Below are 19,938 nucleotides of genomic sequence, written 5' to 3'. Positions count from 1 at the left end.
TTACAGTAAGGATATTTGTTCCAAGAAATCATGATATGTTGGATCAATGCATACTTTTCCTAACATCTCAGAAAACTAGTGCTGAGATATTATCTCTGCAACACAGGGTAGTGGTTAAGCAAGAAGTGTATTAAATCATACATGCCTGAATTTGTGACATAATTCTAGCATTTACTAGCCTTGTGGTCCTGGGCAATTTACTAATCATGTCAATGCCTCAGATTTATCTGTAAAAAGAGAACAGTAATATGACTCACCACAAAGAACTGTGAGAATTAAATGAGATAGATTCTATATTAAACAGATTACTACATTAGTTGTTTTGAACTCTTGGGACAATAATAACAGGACAAAGAATGAAGGTATAAATATTCAAGAGGATTTAGATAAAACCATAGATAATGGGAGCTCCTCATTTTTATTTTTGTGTTTTTTTTACTAGGATGGCGTTAAGGATACATATGAGATAAATTTCTAGATTTTAACATAGAATAATAATCATGAAAGCTTCTAGACTTCCTGAGAAAATGACTCATTTTGCTAGAACCTCTTATGGACAATGATTTGAAGGCCTATAGATCCTGTCTAGAAGGACCTGTGGAAGTATTTATTTATCATAAGTTAAGTTGGACAAGTACATAATTTGTTTACAGGTGGAAAAAAAACTTCCCCCTCATCCCCAATTCTGTGACTTAAAATACTCGGTTTCTACTAAACTGTCTTCATATTTTAAATGGAGAGAAATAACTGTTCTCTGCCTTACTTTTAACTTAATAATTTAACAATATAACGCATGGCAGGGTAAATTTTGTGGTATTTTCAAATCCTTGCTAATGTGATATCCTACTTGTTAAAAATCAAATGTAATCTTAACCCTTTATTTTCGTGCATCCAAATCCTCTGGAATTCCACATTAGGCGGTCATTTTCTCTATTAGATTAGCTTTTCTAGCCACACAAAACAGAAGCATGGCTTGAGAGACAGCGAGACAGATTCAGAGCGAGAAACATGTTACAACAACATAAAAAATTTTTTGACCTCCCAGATAGTCTTTTATTTTAAACATACTAATCACACAGATGATAATAATAAAATTAATCACAATTAACTCATACCTCTGCTCTCTTTTCTTAGGGAGAGTTTAGTACTGGCCAGTTTAAATTTCCTGAAGCTTTTACTCTGCTCTACAGCTTTGACTCTAAAAAAGAAGCATCAGGTAATTATTTTAGTCTTGCTTTTCAAAGCCAAGAGTGATGGGTAGTGATAAAAGTTTGGGGGCTTAGTAATTTCCTATTATGAAATTTTATAACTGTTTCTTTATACTTCTTTCCCAAACTAAAAGCCTTATTCTTTCCCTTAGAGCCTGGCCAGAATGGAAAACCTCAAGGCCCAAATCACAGCCTTAGAAGCATTAACCATTGACCCCATGGCTTCCTAATAGACCCGCAAAGTGCTTTGTTCCTGGAAATCATCCGATGAGTAGTTCAGTGCTATTGGATATCTTGTTACAGTAGCAGAAGTGCCACAAAATGAACTAAAAATCTCCCTGCAGAGTTGCTGCATCATATGCGGAGACCATTCTGAACTTTCAACAAATTCATGTTACGATCCCGTGTAGACATGGTTAAGTCTGTACATGGGGTTAAATGAGAAATATGGCTCCGCTGTTAAGTGTCTTTTGAGAGTGACAAAGCTCTGGGCCTAAGGGGCTGGGAGAAGAGAGAGTCCCTCTCACCTCCAGGCCTTTCCAATTGTCGCACAGATGAGGAAATAACGCGCAGGGCTCAGGGAGTGACTTTGCTGTGTCCTTGTAGCCTTAAGGAGGATCGTTGGTCTTTTTACCTTGGCTTTGCTCATTCTGCAAAAGGAGGACCCTCTATACTATGGAGATTACTGTCACAGCTAATTAGCTGAGAAGGACAGCTCATTTGCTTTAACTATACAGTCTCCTAACAACCTTATCTATATATCTGAATCTTTATATCATCATAGATGTCATCTATATCTCTCATCTATATCTATCTATCTATCTATCTGCCTACCTACCTACCTACCTACCTATCTATCATTATTGTCTATCTATCTATCAAAAACAATGCATTTCTTTCCTGGCTTTTAAAACGTTCAATTGATTGTAACTTATTTATATATTTGGTTTGTTTGTTTTGGTGATTATCAGGTATTGGATTCATTTCTCATGCCTCTAAATATCCCTCCACCGATAGTTATTGCTTCATGTACCTCTCCCCAATTTGCCTTTTATAAACAGCTTTACTGAAATGTAACTGACATACAATAAAGTCACATAAAGTACACAATTTGGCACTTTTTGATGTACATATACACACACATACATCACCACAAGTTAGGGAGTAAATAAACCCATCAGCCCTACAAGTTTACTTGTGACCCCTTTGAAATTACTCGTTTCAGCCCCTTTGTGCCCATTACCATCCACAAGAACCTCTGATTTGTGTCTGCCACTATAGGTTAATGTCCATTTTTTAGGGAATTATATAAATAAAATCATTCAGTGTGAACTTCTTTTCCTCTGGATTACTTCAGGCATCACAATTTCTTTCGGATGTATCAAAATTGTTGCATGTATCAATCATTCATTCTTTCTTTATTGCTGAGTCCTAATCCACTGTATGTATAAACCAAAATTTATTCATCCAGTTAAGTACTGATGGGCAATTAGATTGTCATCAGGTTTGGGCTATTACAAAAAAAGATGCTATGAGCATTTGTATATTAGACTTTTTTAATATACAGATGCTTTTATTTCTCTTGAATAAATACCTGGGAGTAGAACGGTTGAATCCTATGGTAGGTGTATGTTTAACTTTTTAAGAAAATGCCAAACTATTTTCCAAAGTGGTTGCGCCATTTTACTTTCCCTGTAGCAATACATATAAAGTGTGTTCTCTGACCATAGTGAGAAGATTCAATGTATGAATCTTCTAGTTCCTTCATATCCTCAAAAACTTTTATGGTCAGGATTTCTGTTTGTTTGTTTAATTTTGGACATTTAAATAGGTGTGTATTGTGGTTTTAATTTCAATATGAAATTCAATGTATGAATCTTCTAGTTCCTTCATAACCTCAAAAACTTTTTATGGTCAGGATTTCTGTTTGTTTGTTTAATTTTGGACATGTAAATAGGTGTGTAGTGTGGTTTTAATTTCATATTTCTAATGATTAGTGATGTTAAACATTTGTTCACATGTTTATTTGCCATCTGTATCCTTTCTTTCAAGTGTTTGTTCAACTCTTGCTCTTTTTTCAGTGGACCATTTGCTGTCTTATTATGGAGTTGAGAAAGTACTTTATATTTTTTGGATACAAGTCCTTGCTTTGCAAGTATTTTCCTTCCACTCTGTGGCTGGGTTTCAATCTCATAAATGTCATTTGAAGAGCATACATTTTTAAGTATGATGGAATCTATCTTTTTTTTAACGGATCCTTGCTTTTGGTGTTATTTGTAAGCACACATGGGGAAAATCACAAAGCTTTTCTCCATGTTGTCCTCTAGAAGTTTTATAATTCTAGATTTTACAATTAACTCTATGAACCATTTTGCATTCATTTGCAATGGTGTAAGACATGGTCAAAGTTCATTTATTCGCATATGGATGTCCAATTGTTCCAGCACTATTTGTTGAAGTCTTTCTTCTTTTCTAATATAGGTGCCTAAAGCTATAAATTTATCCCTAAGAACTGCTTTAGCAGCATCCGACAAATTCTGATATGTTGTTCTCATTTTAATTCAGTTCAAAATGTTTTCTACTTTCCCTTTTGATCTGTTTTTTACCTACATGCTATTTACAGGTGTGTTATTTAGTTTCCAAATATATCTCTGCTATTGATTTCTATTTTAAGTCCACTATGGTCTGAGAACACACTTTATATGTCTTGAATCTTTTAAAAATATTTAAAATTTTTAAATGTACTTTTGAATATATTTAATCTTTTAATGCAATATATTTTGACCCCAAGTGTACCAGTTTGTATACATTATGTCTCCCAGAAAAAGCTATATTCTTTAATGCAATCTTGTAGGGGCAGACGTATTAATATTGATTAAGTTGGAACCTATTGGTCCAGTGTTTCCATGGAGATGTGATTCAATCAACTGTGGGTGAGAACTTTTATTGGATTATTTCTATGGAGGTGTTGCCCTGCCCATTCAGAGTGGGTCTTTATTGGATCACTGGAGTACTTTAAAAAAAGCCACACAGGCCCAGACACAGAGCAGCTGTGAGTAACATTTTGAAGATCAGTTAAGAGTGACATTTTTGAGGAGCTACAGCCTAGAGAGGAACATCCTGGGAGAAAGCCATTTTGAAACCAGAACTCTGGAACAGATGCCAGCCACATGCCTTCCCAGCTAACAGAGGTTTTCCAGATGTCATTGGCCATCCTCCAGTGAAGGTACCCGATTGTTGATAACATACCTTGGACACTTTATGGCCTTAAGACTGTAACTGTGTAACCAAATAAACTCCCTTTATAAAAGCCAATCTATTTCTGGTGTTTTGCAAAACAGCAGCATTAGCAAACTGGAACTCCAAGAATGGTCTATATTAATCAATGTTCCATATGAACTTGAGAAGATTGTCTGTTTGGCTGGCTTTTGGGGGAACACTGTAAATATCAGGTAGATTAAAGAGGCTGATGGTGTTCTTCAAGTCTATTTTAACCTTGCTGATTTTCTATCTTCTTGTTTATCACTTATTGAGAGAGAGATATTAAAATCTCTGACTATAATTATAAATTTGTCTATTACTTCATGGCACACTAACAGTTTTTCATGTATTTTGAACCTCTGTTATTAGGTGCATAAACATTTAGGATTGTTATGACCTCTTGATTAGTTGATCCCTTTATTATTTTGAAATCACCTTTATTCCTAGTACTGTTCTTTGTAGTGAAATCTACTTTGTTTGCTATTACTATGGGCAATCCAGCTTTTTTTTGTCTAGCGTTAGCATAATATATCTTTCTTTACATCCTTTTACTTTTAACATAATTGTGTCCTTATATTAAAATACATTCCTTGAAGGCAGCTTATAGTTGTATCACACTTTTCTAATTCATTTCAACCATTTTTGCATTTAATTGAAGTGTTTTATACCATTTGTATGTAATGTAATTATTGATGTGTTTAGGTTTAAGTCTCTCCTCTTGTTACTTGTTTTTCATCTATCCCCTTATTCCTTGTTCTGCTTTCCTCTTGTTCTGCCTCTTTTTGAATACTTTTGTTTTATAATTCCACTTTATCTCCTTTTTGGCTTAACTGTAACTGTTGTTCTGTTATTTTAGTGGTGGTTCTACAGTTCACTATATATATCCTTAACTTATTGCAGTCTACCTTCAAGTAGTAGTATACGACTTCATTTATAGCATAAAAACCTTATAATAGTATACTCCCATTTCTCCCTTCCCAACCTTTATACTATCATTCTAATATACTTTATTTATAATTGTTTATAAACCCCACCGTATTTTATTATTACCTTCGTTTAAATAGTCATTATCTCTTAAAGAATTAAACATAAGAAAAAAGCTTAAATATTTACTGATGTAGCTATCATTTCTAGTGGTTTTCATTCCATTGCATAGATCCATTTTGTCCTTTTTTTTGTTATTCTGGTAATATCTATGTATATACAACATAAAAGTTCCCATTTGTGAAGATCCTTTTTTTCCAACTAGTTTCTTTTTCCTTATCCCTGAAAGACTTCCTTTAATATTTCTTGTATTGTGTATTTGCTGGGGATGGATTTCTCCAGCTTTTATATGCCCAAGAAAGTCTTTATTTCATCCTTTTTGGTGATATATTTTTTTACATATATCAAATTCAAAAGTGACAGTTATTTTTTTTTTCTTTCAGGACATTAAAGATACTGTTTCACTGGCTTTCTAACTTGCATTGTTTTAAAGGAATTTTGCTGTCATCTTATCTTTGATCCTCTGCATGGAAAATATCACTTTTCTCTGGCTGCTTTTAAAATGTTCTTTTTACTACGGGTATTAAGAAATTTGACTATGATTATGTGCAGTAGTCAGTTTTGTTTGTGTTTCTTATATGTAGAATTTGTTTAGCTTGTTTAGCACCTTGGATCTGGGGTTTTATCATTTTCATCCAATTTGGAAAACTGTTGATTATTACTTATTCAAATATTTTTTTCTATCCCTCCCACCTCCTTCGGGACTCCAATTATATGCCTGTTAAGCATTTGATCAGCTCACTGATCCTTTTTCATTCTTAGAACTGTTTTCACTCTCTCTGTTTCATTTTAGAGAATTTCTACTGTTATGCCTAAATCCACAAATTTTTTCCTCTGCAGTGTCTCATTTGCCATTAATTTCACCCAGGGTATACTTTATCTCAGATATTGTACTTTACTCTTTAGAATACCAATTTGGGTCTTTTTCATATCTTCCATATCTCTAGTTACCATTTGAAAATACAGAACATAATTTAATTGTTTTAATATCCTTGTTTGCCAATTATAAAATCTGTGTCATTTCTGCACTGATTTTATTTGATTGATTTTCTCATAATAATAGTAGTTCATATTTTCATGCTTCTTTGAATGCCTGGTAAGCTTTATTAGACGCCAGGCACTGTGAATTTTACCTTGCTGGGTCTTGGATAATTTTGTATTCCTTTAAATATTCTTGAGCTCTGTTGGGGGTACAGGTATGTCATTTGGAAACAGGCTGATCCTTTTGGGTCTTGCTTCTAAGATTTACTAGACAAGTACACAGCAGTATTTAGTCTTGGGCCAGTTATTCCCCTTTACTAAAGCAAGACCCTTCCCAGTACTTAATCCAATGATTTACAGCTGATAAGAAGAGGCACTCTTCCCAACCCCATGAGAATGCTGGGTACTATACTCTCTATTCCTTTTAGGTAGCTCTTTCCATAGCTTTGACTCGTTTCTTCACATATATGTACTGATGCATGTTCTGCTGAAAGCCTGAGGGGTGCCTCTGCAGACCTCCACATTTCTCTCTCTGTTCAGCTTTCTACTTTGTCGTTCCCTGGCCAGTGAACTTTCACCATATTGTTCTCCCCAGAGTCTCTGCTCTGTTTCCTCAACTCAGAAAGTCTGCCCAGCTCTGCCTGGCATCCCCGTTCTGTGCTACAGCCTGGAATCTCTCTCAGTGCAGTAAGCTGAGGTAATCAGAGGACTCATAGCATTTGTATCCTGCATCTCACAGATCGCTGCTCTTCATTGCCTGACGTCCAATGTTATGAAAAACATTGTATTCATCTGTCTGGATGCTTTAGTTGTTTCAGTCAGAAGGGTAAATCTGGTCCCTGTTTATTCCTCTTGGTTAGAAACAGTCTCCTCTTGCCTTCCTTCTAACATAACTCATAGCAATATTCTTATTTATGACTACTAACCTGTTATTTCTCTTCTTTCCTCTGGCTTAAAATAATTCACTGCCTTCTTTTATGGGATTCCATCAAATATAATGCTCTGTTCTTAATTTCCATGTATTTGAACCATTTTACCTTCCAGAGTGAAATTCTTTCTTACTTGCCTAGCTCCAGTTGCCTATTTTTTTATTATTATTATTACTTACCTACTTGGCAAGTTAATACGTCAGTTAAGACTGCCCTTCTTCCTTTATACCCTGTGCACATGCACAAAGAGCATGTGTGTGCTCAATTTAAAATGATGTTATCCATCAAAAATACCTATTGATTCTACTACATGTATTTCACTTCCCAAGAAGGTATCTAGCATATCGAGTCTGTCTTCTAAGAAATTTGAGTCATGCAAAGAGTGGCCACTTTAAACAGTTTTGACTACTTTATAGTCATTTTCCTAGATGCATGAGGTGGAAAAGTTACTTTTCAAATCAGAGATTTTCAGAATTAAATAACTTCAGATTATTAAGTAAAATTATGGTGTATCCCATATCCCATATCCCTGGAGTGGATTTAAAATGATGTGACAAAAATATTTAATGACATGTAACAATGCTCATGATATTATTAAGAGAAAATTAGGTTAAGTTGCTTACATGGTACAATTGATATATACAGATATATCATTATCATAGGAAATTCTGGAAAAAATGCCATATATTAAAATTTTAATGTTCTTAAATTTTATTTTAGGTAGTAAAAGCACAAGGAATTTCAATTTCCTTCATTCTCATTTGTGTTTTCCCAATTTTAGAAATTGAATGTTATTTTTATTTCTCCTTCTTTAATAACAAAAAATAACCACAAGTTCTGTCACACAGTTAGCCCTGAATAATTTTAGTTGCTTCATTTCTTTCTCATCCACCCACTTCCAACCGTATGAGTTGTTTTTTATTCAATGCGTCCTTTATTTTTAAGTGTTTCTTTTGTACACTTCTTGAATAATTAGTGCTATTAGAATCTATCTAAGGGCGAGATCACAGATCACAGTCTTCTTAATATTCTTGACTACAATTTGTGTAGTGCTATGTATCACATAGGAATCCTATCTGTATTTATTGAATATTTTGTCCTTCAATTATTGCATATTAGGTATTAAAAACACAACTAGAAACTGCTTTTCTTCAATATTTTATAAACTTTTCAGACATGTGAGAATTTGTAATAAAGCCTCTTTTTTTTTTTTTAATAGTGTAACTACGTTTCAGAAACTTACAAGAACCTCTCCTTTGGGAATGAATTACTTTTGCTTACATGTGATTATTTATTTACTTTTCCATCCTTTTTTTACACAAGTCATTGGATTTGTTTGAAGCCATTCTAGGGATAAGGCTCTTTTTAATCTATTGACAAAATTCAATTTCTGCCTGCCATAATCCAGATGAAGAAAGATGAAACACATAGGGAACTTGTCACTTTATGAAATAATTTCATAGTTCAGCCTAAAATCGTTACTAACCTCTGCAACACTTAATTAATTTAAATGACTCCAGCCGTGAGAGTATGTGGTGAAGAGGTTCTAGCAATTACAAGAGATTCAACCTGAAATTAAGTCAAAAGTAAAAGATTCTTAAACATACATCAATGAATGCGACATGAAGACTCTGTTGTATTTAATCAATCATTTCATCTTTTTTCCTTTCCATTATTTTATTTTTCCTTTGGGAATTATATTTATTTTTTGCTAAATGAACATTCAAAATACAGTTAATTAGTAGAAGAAAAAAATATCAAATGTTGATGAATCTTTGTTAAAAGATTATAGGTTATTTTTAGTTAAAAATACTAAGTTGCATATCCATTCATTTCATCAAAATGATATCATTTCGGATCCTCACCAAACCAGTCTGATACATATGGCATTAGGAAAGGGCATCCACCTCACTGATATGAAATTCTTGCTTAAAATTCTCTGCTCACTGAAAAACAAATCCATTTACCACTTATTTATATACAGTTCATCAGGATCTCTGGAATTTAGTCTAGGCCTAGTGCAACAAAAGTTAGGGTGGTTTATGGGAATCCTGTATTCTATGCATGATTGTTCTGTAAACCCACAACTTCTCTAATAAAGAAAAAAAGAAAATGCCAAAGGAATAAATAAATAAATTAATTAATTAATTAACAAAAAATAGCCTTAGACTTTGATATCTACCATAGCTCACCATAGAAAAAAGTGAAAGACATGGACGTGCAATACCACAGTGATATACTGATATTTCCTCGATAATGTCTCTTTCATCTTCCTTGAATTTTTATCCTTAAATCCACAACTGTTGATGAGGTCCCTATGTACTTAGGCAGAATCTCCTGACTTCTTTCTTCCTCTGGGACTTGTATTGCCTGCCACCTAGTTATATCTTCCTAAACACTCCTGACACATCCTCAGTAACTATTTATTGCCTTGGGTTAAAGTCTGAAGGATTTTGACGTCTACTCAAGGCTTTCTCTCATTTATCCCAATCTTCAAGTTATACCCAATACATACTTCTTTTTCCAATCAATGTGATCAACTGTGTTCTCAAAAGCCTTTGCATAAATGTTGCTCACATGCTTAAAATCAGCCAGAAACCATGTTGGATCCTGGAATTGGACACCTGAAAAAGTATTGTCCCAACCTTCAAAGAACTTAAAGTGAAGAATGAGAGGCAAAAACATGTATCAGTGATTTGTTTCAGCACAGGATGGAAAATTCTATGAGGAATGTATATGTGCAGCCTGCCCTTACAGCACAGAGAAGAGACAAATAAGTAAGATTTGGCAATGCCTGCACAAATAGAATCTCTGACAAGGTTTCTGCATTTTGCTTAATCAATGGAAACAATTATTACAAATACGTGAAGATAGACACAAAACTTTGGATTTGAGGACAGATGTGTCACTTTATGATATTGAAGCATGTAGGATATGTCAGGTTTATAAACTCAAAAATTAAACATAACGTCTTCATGTGCTCTACTAATTGTCAGTATTCTGATGAATCTAGAGGGTACTATAGGGTGAACTAATGCCAATGGATAGCCCTCCCTACTCCACCCCTGGAAACCCTAAAAAGAGGTTGAGCTGTAAAATTAATAAGAGAGAAAAGGGAAAAAGTGGAGGAAAAGCAATGAAAAAATAAAGTAATGAAGAAACGTTAAAACAAAATTTCCATTTTCTTGAATTTAATGAGAAGTTTGACTTCTTACATCTGTCACACATTTTTAGTTTCTGCATTCACTATTATGATCTCATGTGAGGCTGTGAAACTAGCAAGGCTTTAAAACCTCCTTTTGTAACCATGAGAAAAATTGAGAAGCTGTGACTTGATCAAGGCCACCCAGCTTCATACATGAGTTTCCAGAGAGGCTTCAAATTCAGATCTTCCTTCTGGGAACCCAGTACTTATCTATCATACCAATAGTCCTATTTGGAGAGACTCAATTGGACAGCATCAGCTATAGATTTCCAAGATTTAGTGGGCATACTTTTATTAACACTATATCCAAACCGTATTTGAGATGCAAAATCAAAATTATGTGGGATTTAGTATCAAAATTTATATAAAAACTGATGGGATGTTGTAATTAGTGTGATTTTGATTTGAGGCATAGGCTTGTTTGCCTAAAAAGATAATCTAAATATAAAGATTGATTGTCTCTATGGATTTTATATCTTTCAGTGTATCTATCGCTATTTGTATTTTTAAAATAATCGTCAATGAAAAATAGAAATGGGTTCTACTTTATTCAGTCTCTAATGGATAGTTATATTAAGCCAATAGAACAGAATCTGAAGCCAATAGTAGCATTTTCTTTCAGCAACAGTTGTCTATATGAATGGAGTCACAGTAAGACTCATGTGCAGACAGAGTAAACACCATGTGGTCAATGAGATTGTCATACCAAAGGGGGCTGAGGTAGGGAACTGACAGTGAGATATCCGGGGAAAAAAGCAAAGTACTTCTAAAAGAGCTCAGAGCATTAGTTTCTGTTTTTTCTTTTTACTTTAGATATTCATGGATTACTTAAAATGAAATAATGAACAAATATAACAAGAAGGAGAATATCAAAATATTTCAACCATTCTGATACCAGGGTCATTTAGAATGGTTTAAATATTTTTTAACTATAAAAGTAATAGAACAGCATTACAGAAATTTTGATAAATCAAGAAAAAAATGTCTTATTGTACCATTAACTCACCAACACAATTATTATCCATTTGTGTTGATTATCTGAAATCTTTATATCATAGACATATGTATTTTATAATTGTAGTCATAGTATATATACAATTTCATGTTGTGCTCTTTCACATTTAATTATATGATAAGTACTTTTTCAAGATGCTAAATTGTTTTCATAATTGCCATATTTAAATAGCTGCATGATGTTCACTTAATTAATCCCATTTGGTTGTGTTTATGTTTAGGGTTGTAGGCTTCAGTTTTTGTTTTTATTACTTTTTTTGATTTTTAAAAATAATATTGTTGTGCTGTATACACAGATTTCATCCAAATTCATGGATATTTCCTAATGATAGAGTTTCAAAAATATATACTCTATGCCAAAGTGTGTGAATATTTTATAAAAGTTTTTAATATAAGCTACCAAAATGATTCCTCAAAAGAATTGCTGGTTTAGACTGTGTTCCTCTACTTACTGAACAGATATTTTATGGTAAAATCCCAGAAAAAAATGAAATTTAAACTACTATCAAAACCAAATACAATAGGAAACAAAGATAGAGAAGTAAAGAATTATATGTGCAACAAAAAAAGCAAAAAAGTTGATTCAGCAGAAAAGAAAGATACTGTCAATGATTACTGAGGTTTTATCAAAAGGACTTGGAGTATAACCTGAAGAGGCCAAAGATGAGATAATTAGAGCATCCATAAAAGAAGTGCAATGGATTTCAGTGTCCTTTTTCTGGACCAAGAACCAATCCAGGATCACACATTCCATTTGTCTGTCATGTCTTCTTTTAATCTGAGACACTTTTGGAGTGACCTAACCAGTAACTGCGTGGCTTATATTTAAAATAACAAATAAGTTCGTTCAAAATTCTTTTGAGAATTTAGCCCTTAAAGAAAAGGTCACATCAGAAATTTGAAAATGTAGGCCCAGGTATTAGCAATCTTGGAGAAACTGGAGCTTTTTGTTGCTCTGAGATAAACACCATCGGTCACTTGTCTTAGACTGCATCTCCCAGTTAATCTAATCGACATATGAATCTGCATTGCACATGATAATAAAGAAGTATGCTTAATAACATGACATTTCAATGTCATCCCCTAAAGAATCCAGATTGCTTGAGTGGCAATAGAGTCTTGGTCAGCTGTCTTGGTGTCGAGACTTTGCCAGGACCTGGCTCTTGACCATCCTCCAAGCTTAGATACTAGGATTCCAGAGTGATCTCAAACTTTTAAAGTGCATCAGAATCAGCTAGAGGTCTTATTAAAACACAGTCTCTTGGATTCCACCCCCAGAGATTCTGATTGAGAAGGTCTATGGAGACTTTGAAGTGTTGGGGAGATCTTAGATCCCTGAAAAGATGAGACTGATCATATGTATATATACTTATGCAAAGACTCCCAAAGTCTTTGGTGGGGCCTACAAATTTGCCTTTCTAACAAGTTTCCAGGGGATGTTGAAGCTGTCAGTCAATGGACCACATTTCGAGAACCAGCGATGGGCCAAACTAGAGTCTCTGAATCAGAGGAACCTGAATTGAAACCCTGATTTCACCACCTACTACACGATCTGAGCCTCCATTTCCCTTGTTCAGTCTTGTGGAAAGGGAGATTCTAGTACATACTCTGTTGAGAGTATTATGAAGAGTCATTGGAGTGAACCAAGTGTATCTCATGGCTTTTTGAAAGCAACCAACACATCTTGCAGCCAAACCATGACAATAGTGGGCATGACTTGCTGAATTTGATCTGAAATCTGAATGTTTAGTAAGAGCTCAGGTTATAATCTATTCGGTTTAATTTGCATTTCTAAAAACATAGTCTAGTAATGGAGTCAGCTCCACATCCATACCAACTTCCAGGGCCACCTCACTATGACACACTCAGGGGCCTCATCTCCTGAATCTCAGCCCAAGTGCATGTTCCCATGGTTTCTGTGGATCCCAGAATATCCCAGAGGCACAAGTTCAAGCCCCATATACAAATGTGGATACTCGCAAGTCCTCTAAGCACAGCCAAGCAGATATTGGGACAATTATGTCACAATGAAAGATAAGCAGTGGTGACACCCCTTAGCCTTTGTCCTTTAAACCACTGGAAGAAAAACCATCTTCTCACCCACATGGTTTTCTATGTCTTCTAATTCATCTTAGAGTTTTGTTCTTTTAGCACCTTTGCATTTCTAAAATGTTGTTGAATTATCCATTAAGCTCAAACAATAATCTTTGCAATAACGTGACATCCTTCTCCATTTTTAAAAACCTCCTTAATATGCATCTGCTCTTCAAAGCACTTCCTCTTGCAGTAATTACCTTTCCCTCTGTGTACAAGTGTCCTGCATCCCTACCTATTGTTTTAGACTGTGTAGTCCTGTAAAATGTCTTTTATCTAGAGGTTCCCCATCGAGAGCTTTTGTTCTTTGGGCATATTATAATACCTCTTACATAGCACAGGGCACATTGGTGCTGTGGATAATAACAGTGATCTTAATAAGGACCAAAAGTAAATAACAAGCACCACTATAGATACAAAACCATATGACAACTCAGATCGCAAGATCAGCCTTGCAACCAGTGTCCTTTGGGACTAGTCCAAAGTGCTTTGTGAGACGTGGCAGCAGTGGGCTCCTCACGCACTTTTAATTGGGCCTGAGCTAGAGGTCCCCGACCAGGTCTGTCATGTGGCCGAAATGCTTGGCTCTGCAGAAGACAAATGCAAGGCCACAGTCTGTGTTAGGAAAGGCTCTGGGCTTGGTGCTATAAATAATAATAACGATAAATAATAAAAAAAGTGAAATGTTTTAAATGAAAGGTGAGACACTGTGAACTTAACACACTGGCCCTTTGGCCTTTCTGTTAACAAGGTAATCTGATTGCCATTGATTTTTTTCACCTCTGTTACTAAGAAGGTGATGAAATGGTGTCCACACAGATGTATTGAATCAGATACTAAACAAAGAGCAACATAAAGAACAATTATCAGCAACCTTGCTTTCAGCCTGCTTATTATGACATTACTGAAGAGACAAGGTCTGGGTGACTTAAAAAATAAAGCAGGGGGAGGCGTGCGTAGATCAAAGGAATGAATGCAGGTAAGTTTCCATTGAAGAGATAGGTGTTTGTTTCAGAAAAAAAAAAAAAAATCACAAGAAGATTTTTCTGCGCTCCACAGCTTTAAAGGGGGCTGTTTCTTCTGCAGTTTACTGATGGGCATTCTAGCGTGATCTAATTAACGACTTTTATTACGCTACAGAGAAAATAGAACGAACAGTAGAGATGACTCACTAACCCACATGTTTTTGTTCTATGGATTGTGGCTGGGTATTAGGTAGAAAAAAGTGTTTATTGGTCTATTGGGGTTCTCCAAGTAGCCCCTAAGAGTGAGGTAACACCTTAAACTATTCTGAAAGAAAGGCTACAGTTCAGACCTGTCAAAGAACCACTTAGGTTAGGGGGAGACCTTGTTTGAAATGTCTGAGAAGGGTGGAATTAAACTGTTAAAGCTGACTTCATGGCCTATTCTGACTTAGTTTCCTAATCTCAGGTATTTCCGGGTTTTATTATTTATTATTTCATTTTCATTAGCTCAGTGGCTAAAGTCCACGGGAAAGATATATATGGCTAAGCGATTTTCATACCTTTGAGCATATGCTTTTGCCTAAATAAAAATGCCTCTGTTATCTTATTACCTTTGATGATGTATGGTCCTATGACAATATCTCATTGTGGCATTTTCTCAAGGGCAGTGCTCCAATTCTTCTGCCCTGCCCAACACTAGCAGCCTTTACTAATTGACTGTGAAAGTGGAAAAGGCAGTGGTGTGAAGAGCTTTCTTTTTGGAAACTCCAACACAGTTCGGGAAAGGTAGTCAACTGAGGCGAAACTTGAGTTCACCAGTGCTATCAGGGTGCATGGCGGTTCTAAAATGCTGTAGAAAAACTTGCCAAAGAAAAATTGGTCACTCCAATTGATTATAATTCCAATGGGAGTATTGGATGCGTCAATGAACCTATTGGAATTAGAATTTTCAGACCCAAAAATTAAACCGTTCTCCTCAGCTTCTACCAGGTGACAGCCTGGAAGAAATTGGGCTTAACAATAGGGGGAAATATAGAAAGAGGTGTAATAAGTCACCAGTGAAACTCCATGTAGGATGAACAAGAAGCAAAGAGAAAGCTGGAGAATTAAAAAATGTGAAGTCAGGGTAGAAGCAGGACACTTCCTTACATTTAACACAAAAAGTGACGAATTCACCTTTCCCTTACTTAGGCAGACAGGGTGGAACGGCAGTGTTTTGTGTTTTGTGAGACAGTGTTTTGTGAGAGCAGTGGACATGAAAATCACTTAAAGGGCTTGTTAAACACTTGAAGGACTCCACCTCCAGAGATTTTGATCCGCATGTCTAACGAGTTCTCAGGTATGGCTAATGCGACTGGTTGCAAACCACACTTTGAGGACCACTGTGTTAGGAGGCTATAGAAATATCTTTGGGGTATCTTAAGCTTTTAGGGTTTTGTTGTGGGAAATGTCTTTGAGATCTCTTAAGCTGGTTGTAATCCAAACCATAAAGACTTGGTTTTAAATATCAATTTTGCTACTTTCTGAACTTGGAAAAATAATTTGTATTTTTTAAATCTCAATGTCTTCATCCCCATTATTCAAATAGTAATACTATCCATGACCATTAAATGGGATAACATATAAATCAGTTTACTCTGAATCTTATAACTGCATAATAAAATATGCTTTCTCTACTATCCTTTACTGGATTGACTTGCAGATGTCTAGCAATTAGGGATGAAATGTGGGCCATTGGTTCTTGGAAAGGACTGATACTAGTGGATTCCATCACAATACAGAAGATGATGACTCATTTCAGAAGTGTGGTCCAGAAATAAAAATTGCTCCATTGGCCAGAGCTTCCCCTTGGAAACTGAGAGTGGCCAGTGCGATTCAGAAGGGTAAGGAACCCCAGTAAGTATTACTAGATTAAAAGTGGCTGGACTTATTGTTGCAGTTTACTTAAGACTTGTTACACTGATGAAATTAATGGTGACAAGTGCTTTTATTTCTCAAGAGGCATTTTTGACCCATCTTGGATGATTATGGGCCACAAAATATCAAATATATATGGTAGAGCAGGGCAAAGAGAAGACACTCTCATGCAAAACTAGTTCAGCCAATATGGCAACGCATAACAAAAGTCTAGAGCATTCATACGAAATTTCAGATCTGGAAATACAGCCTAAGGAAAATCATAAATATGGAAGAAAAAGGTTAAGTGTAAAGGTAATCATTAAAGCATTATTTGTAAAGCTAAAAAAGGAATTCTCCTTAAAAGAGGGACAGTTTTGTCAATTATAGCACATCTTAAATGAGAAAAACAAAATGCATAATATATCTGGAATATGATCACAATTCTAAAGAGAGAGAGAATAGATTTTCATTCCTGCCCCTATCACTTTCTAGGCATACAATCTGAAGACAGTGGCTCTCAACCAGGGGAGATTTTACTGCCCAGAGAACATTTTACAATGCCTGGAGACATTTTTGGTTTTCATAACTGGATAGAGGATGCTGCTGGCATCTAGTGAGATAGGAGTGCTGCTATACATCCTGCAAGTCACTGGGAAGATCACCACAACAAATAATTATTTAGCCCAAAATACCAGTAGTGCCATGGGTGAGGAACTCTGCCTTAAACAGATTCTTAAACCTCTCTCAATGTATGTGTGTGTGTGTATGAAAACAACACAGAGAAGAGTTGTTTTGGATTAAATGGAATTATCCACATAGAATACCTAGTCTGGCTTTTAGTCAATTCCCAATGAAGGCTAATAATATTTACGCATTACCATTTTTAGGAAGAGAAAAAAATGGAAATGGTAACAACTAAGTGACTTTTTTCCTTCTTCCAAATTTTACAAATTTTCTCCAGTCAGCATGATTAATTTTATGAGAGACAAAATAAAAGAAGAAAGACTTTGTTTTGAAGATAATAAACATTAGCATTTTTAATTATTGTTTTAAAAGTGGAAAGTTTGATAACTAGTACAGTAAGGCAAATATTTTTTGGAAACCATCCAAATGATATGATATAGCCAGAGAAGTCTGCCAGCACCCTATACCCATCTAAAACTATTTTCTAGTTAAACTTTGAGATAATGAAGTTCTTGAGCCAAAGAGCCACTTTAAGGCAGCATTATGCAAAAGCATTTCTGTTATGAGAATAGCTATTGGTTAATAGTTCCAAAAAGATAATGGCCACTTTATTGAGGGCTTGCCAAGTTATTAAGGACTTACCCTGGAAAAAAAGTGAAGTGGTGCTTTTTGTGTGTGTGGAGAGAAGAGGGGAGATGTGGAGAAAAAGTCTTTCAATCTGCCTTGGTGCCATAGAGTCTAATTATATTAAGAATGGAGTCGTGATATAACCTTGTGCTTGTCCAGTTTGCTGCCTTTATGATGAAGCTGAAACTGTGGCAAAGCTGCCACATTTAGGATTTGGTGAGTCAGCTCAGATCCTGGAAAACAGGTAAGTAGAGCTGTGGAAGGGTCTGAGGATTCGCTTAAGGAAGGAATTCCACAAATTATAAACAAGCGGCTTGAGATCCCTGGAAGGTAGGGAGGTAGAACTGGGAAGTGCACTAGATTGAGCTGTGTGCTTGCTCTCCCCAACCTTCCTGTATAGGCCCAAAGGACCAGATTTTAACTGAATACATTAGGGATTCATGATCACCGTCAGAGCTTCTGACAGTGGGACTTAAATTTAACTACAAAATAGATTCTACTGAAAAGTGGCAGCAGAATACTTAACACAGACTAAAACAGCATAAGTCTCGGAAGAGTCTCTCTGTCTTTCTCCTTCCCTCCCTCCCTCCCAATTCCCACAAAAATGTGCACATCTTCTATGTATCTTTCTTTACTATTTTCATCCCCTATACTTACAAATATTAGTCAGGAGACAACTACATTGAAAAAAATATGTTAAGCCTCCTAGTGCCTCACTCAATCTGCTCTGAAACCAACATCTTCATTTTCTCCAAACACTGGCCACATTTATCAAAATGCTTCCACCTCCTTAGCATGCACTGAAATAAAAATCAAAAGAAAAACAGCAAACCCAGTGGCCTTTTCTCAGTCTTTCCCTTTGATTTCTCGTATCATAAGGCAATGTTGACTCTACCCTATCACTAAATTGTCCATCGGAATTTTATCATAGATCACCATCCTGGTGCTTGGTTTCCTAGTAGAATGCACCTGCTTTGTGTCTTTTGGTGGAAACTTTTGGGCATGTGTGATCTTGACTTTCTATAACTTCATTGTGTCTTCACTATTTCTATAGCAATTGTCTTTATATGACTGAATGCACAATCTACATCTACAATCCTGATTATTCTTCCAGTTCCTTGGTCCTAATTTGTACCTAGATATTCTGTTTAAGGCATAACTTTCCTTTTCTTAACTTCCCAATACCTGCTAATTCTCTAATTTTCACAGGTATTGATTTTTCAGACACCTGGGTCTTCTTTCTCTTTTAGTCTCCACAGAAAAGTTGTTGTCAAGTACTATCTGTTTTTTACTTAAAAAGCTTTCAAATCTGACCTCCTTTTTCCATCCTCCTTGCCACTTTATCTTCCTTACTTTTCTTTTGCACTACCATAACAATCTCCTAACCGATCTGCTGCCTCCTGTCACATCCCTCTTGTGCCGGTTTGTATATATTACGTCCCCCAGAAAAAGCCATATTCTTTAATGCAATCTTGTGGGGGCAGATGGAGTAATCCTTTTGATTAGGGTGTGACCTTTTGATTGAGTGTTTCCATGGAGATTTGACCCCACCCATTCAGGGTAGGTCTTGATTAGTTTACTAGAGTCCTTTAAAAGGAGAAGACCCAGATGTTTTGCTGATGCTTTGAGATGCTAGCCCAGAGTCTGCTGCAGAGAAGCTAAGAAAGGACAAAACACCCCAAGAGCAGCTGAGAGACTTTTAGAAAGACCGAGATGCTTGCTAATGCTTGGAGATGCAGACAGAAGGACATTTGGAGATGCTAAGCTAAGAGAGATCCAGAGACATTTTGGAGAATACCATTTCTGAAATGCAACCTGGGAGCAAAGGACCAGCAGATGCCAGCCATGTGCCTTCCCAGCTGACAGAGAAGGTCCCGACTCCATTGGCCGTTCTTCCGCTAAGGTATCTTCTTGTTGATGCCTTAGTTTGGACGCTTTTATGGCCTTAGGGCTATAAATTTGTAACCAAATAAATCCTCTTTATAAAAGCTAATTGATTTCTGGTATTCTGCATAATGGCAGCATTA

This window comes from Choloepus didactylus, chromosome 4 (genome assembly GCF_015220235.1).
Source record: "Choloepus didactylus isolate mChoDid1 chromosome 4, mChoDid1.pri, whole genome shotgun sequence".
Lineage (NCBI taxonomy): Eukaryota > Metazoa > Chordata > Mammalia > Pilosa > Megalonychidae > Choloepus > Choloepus didactylus.
Note: the sequence above shows the minus strand (reverse complement) of the source record.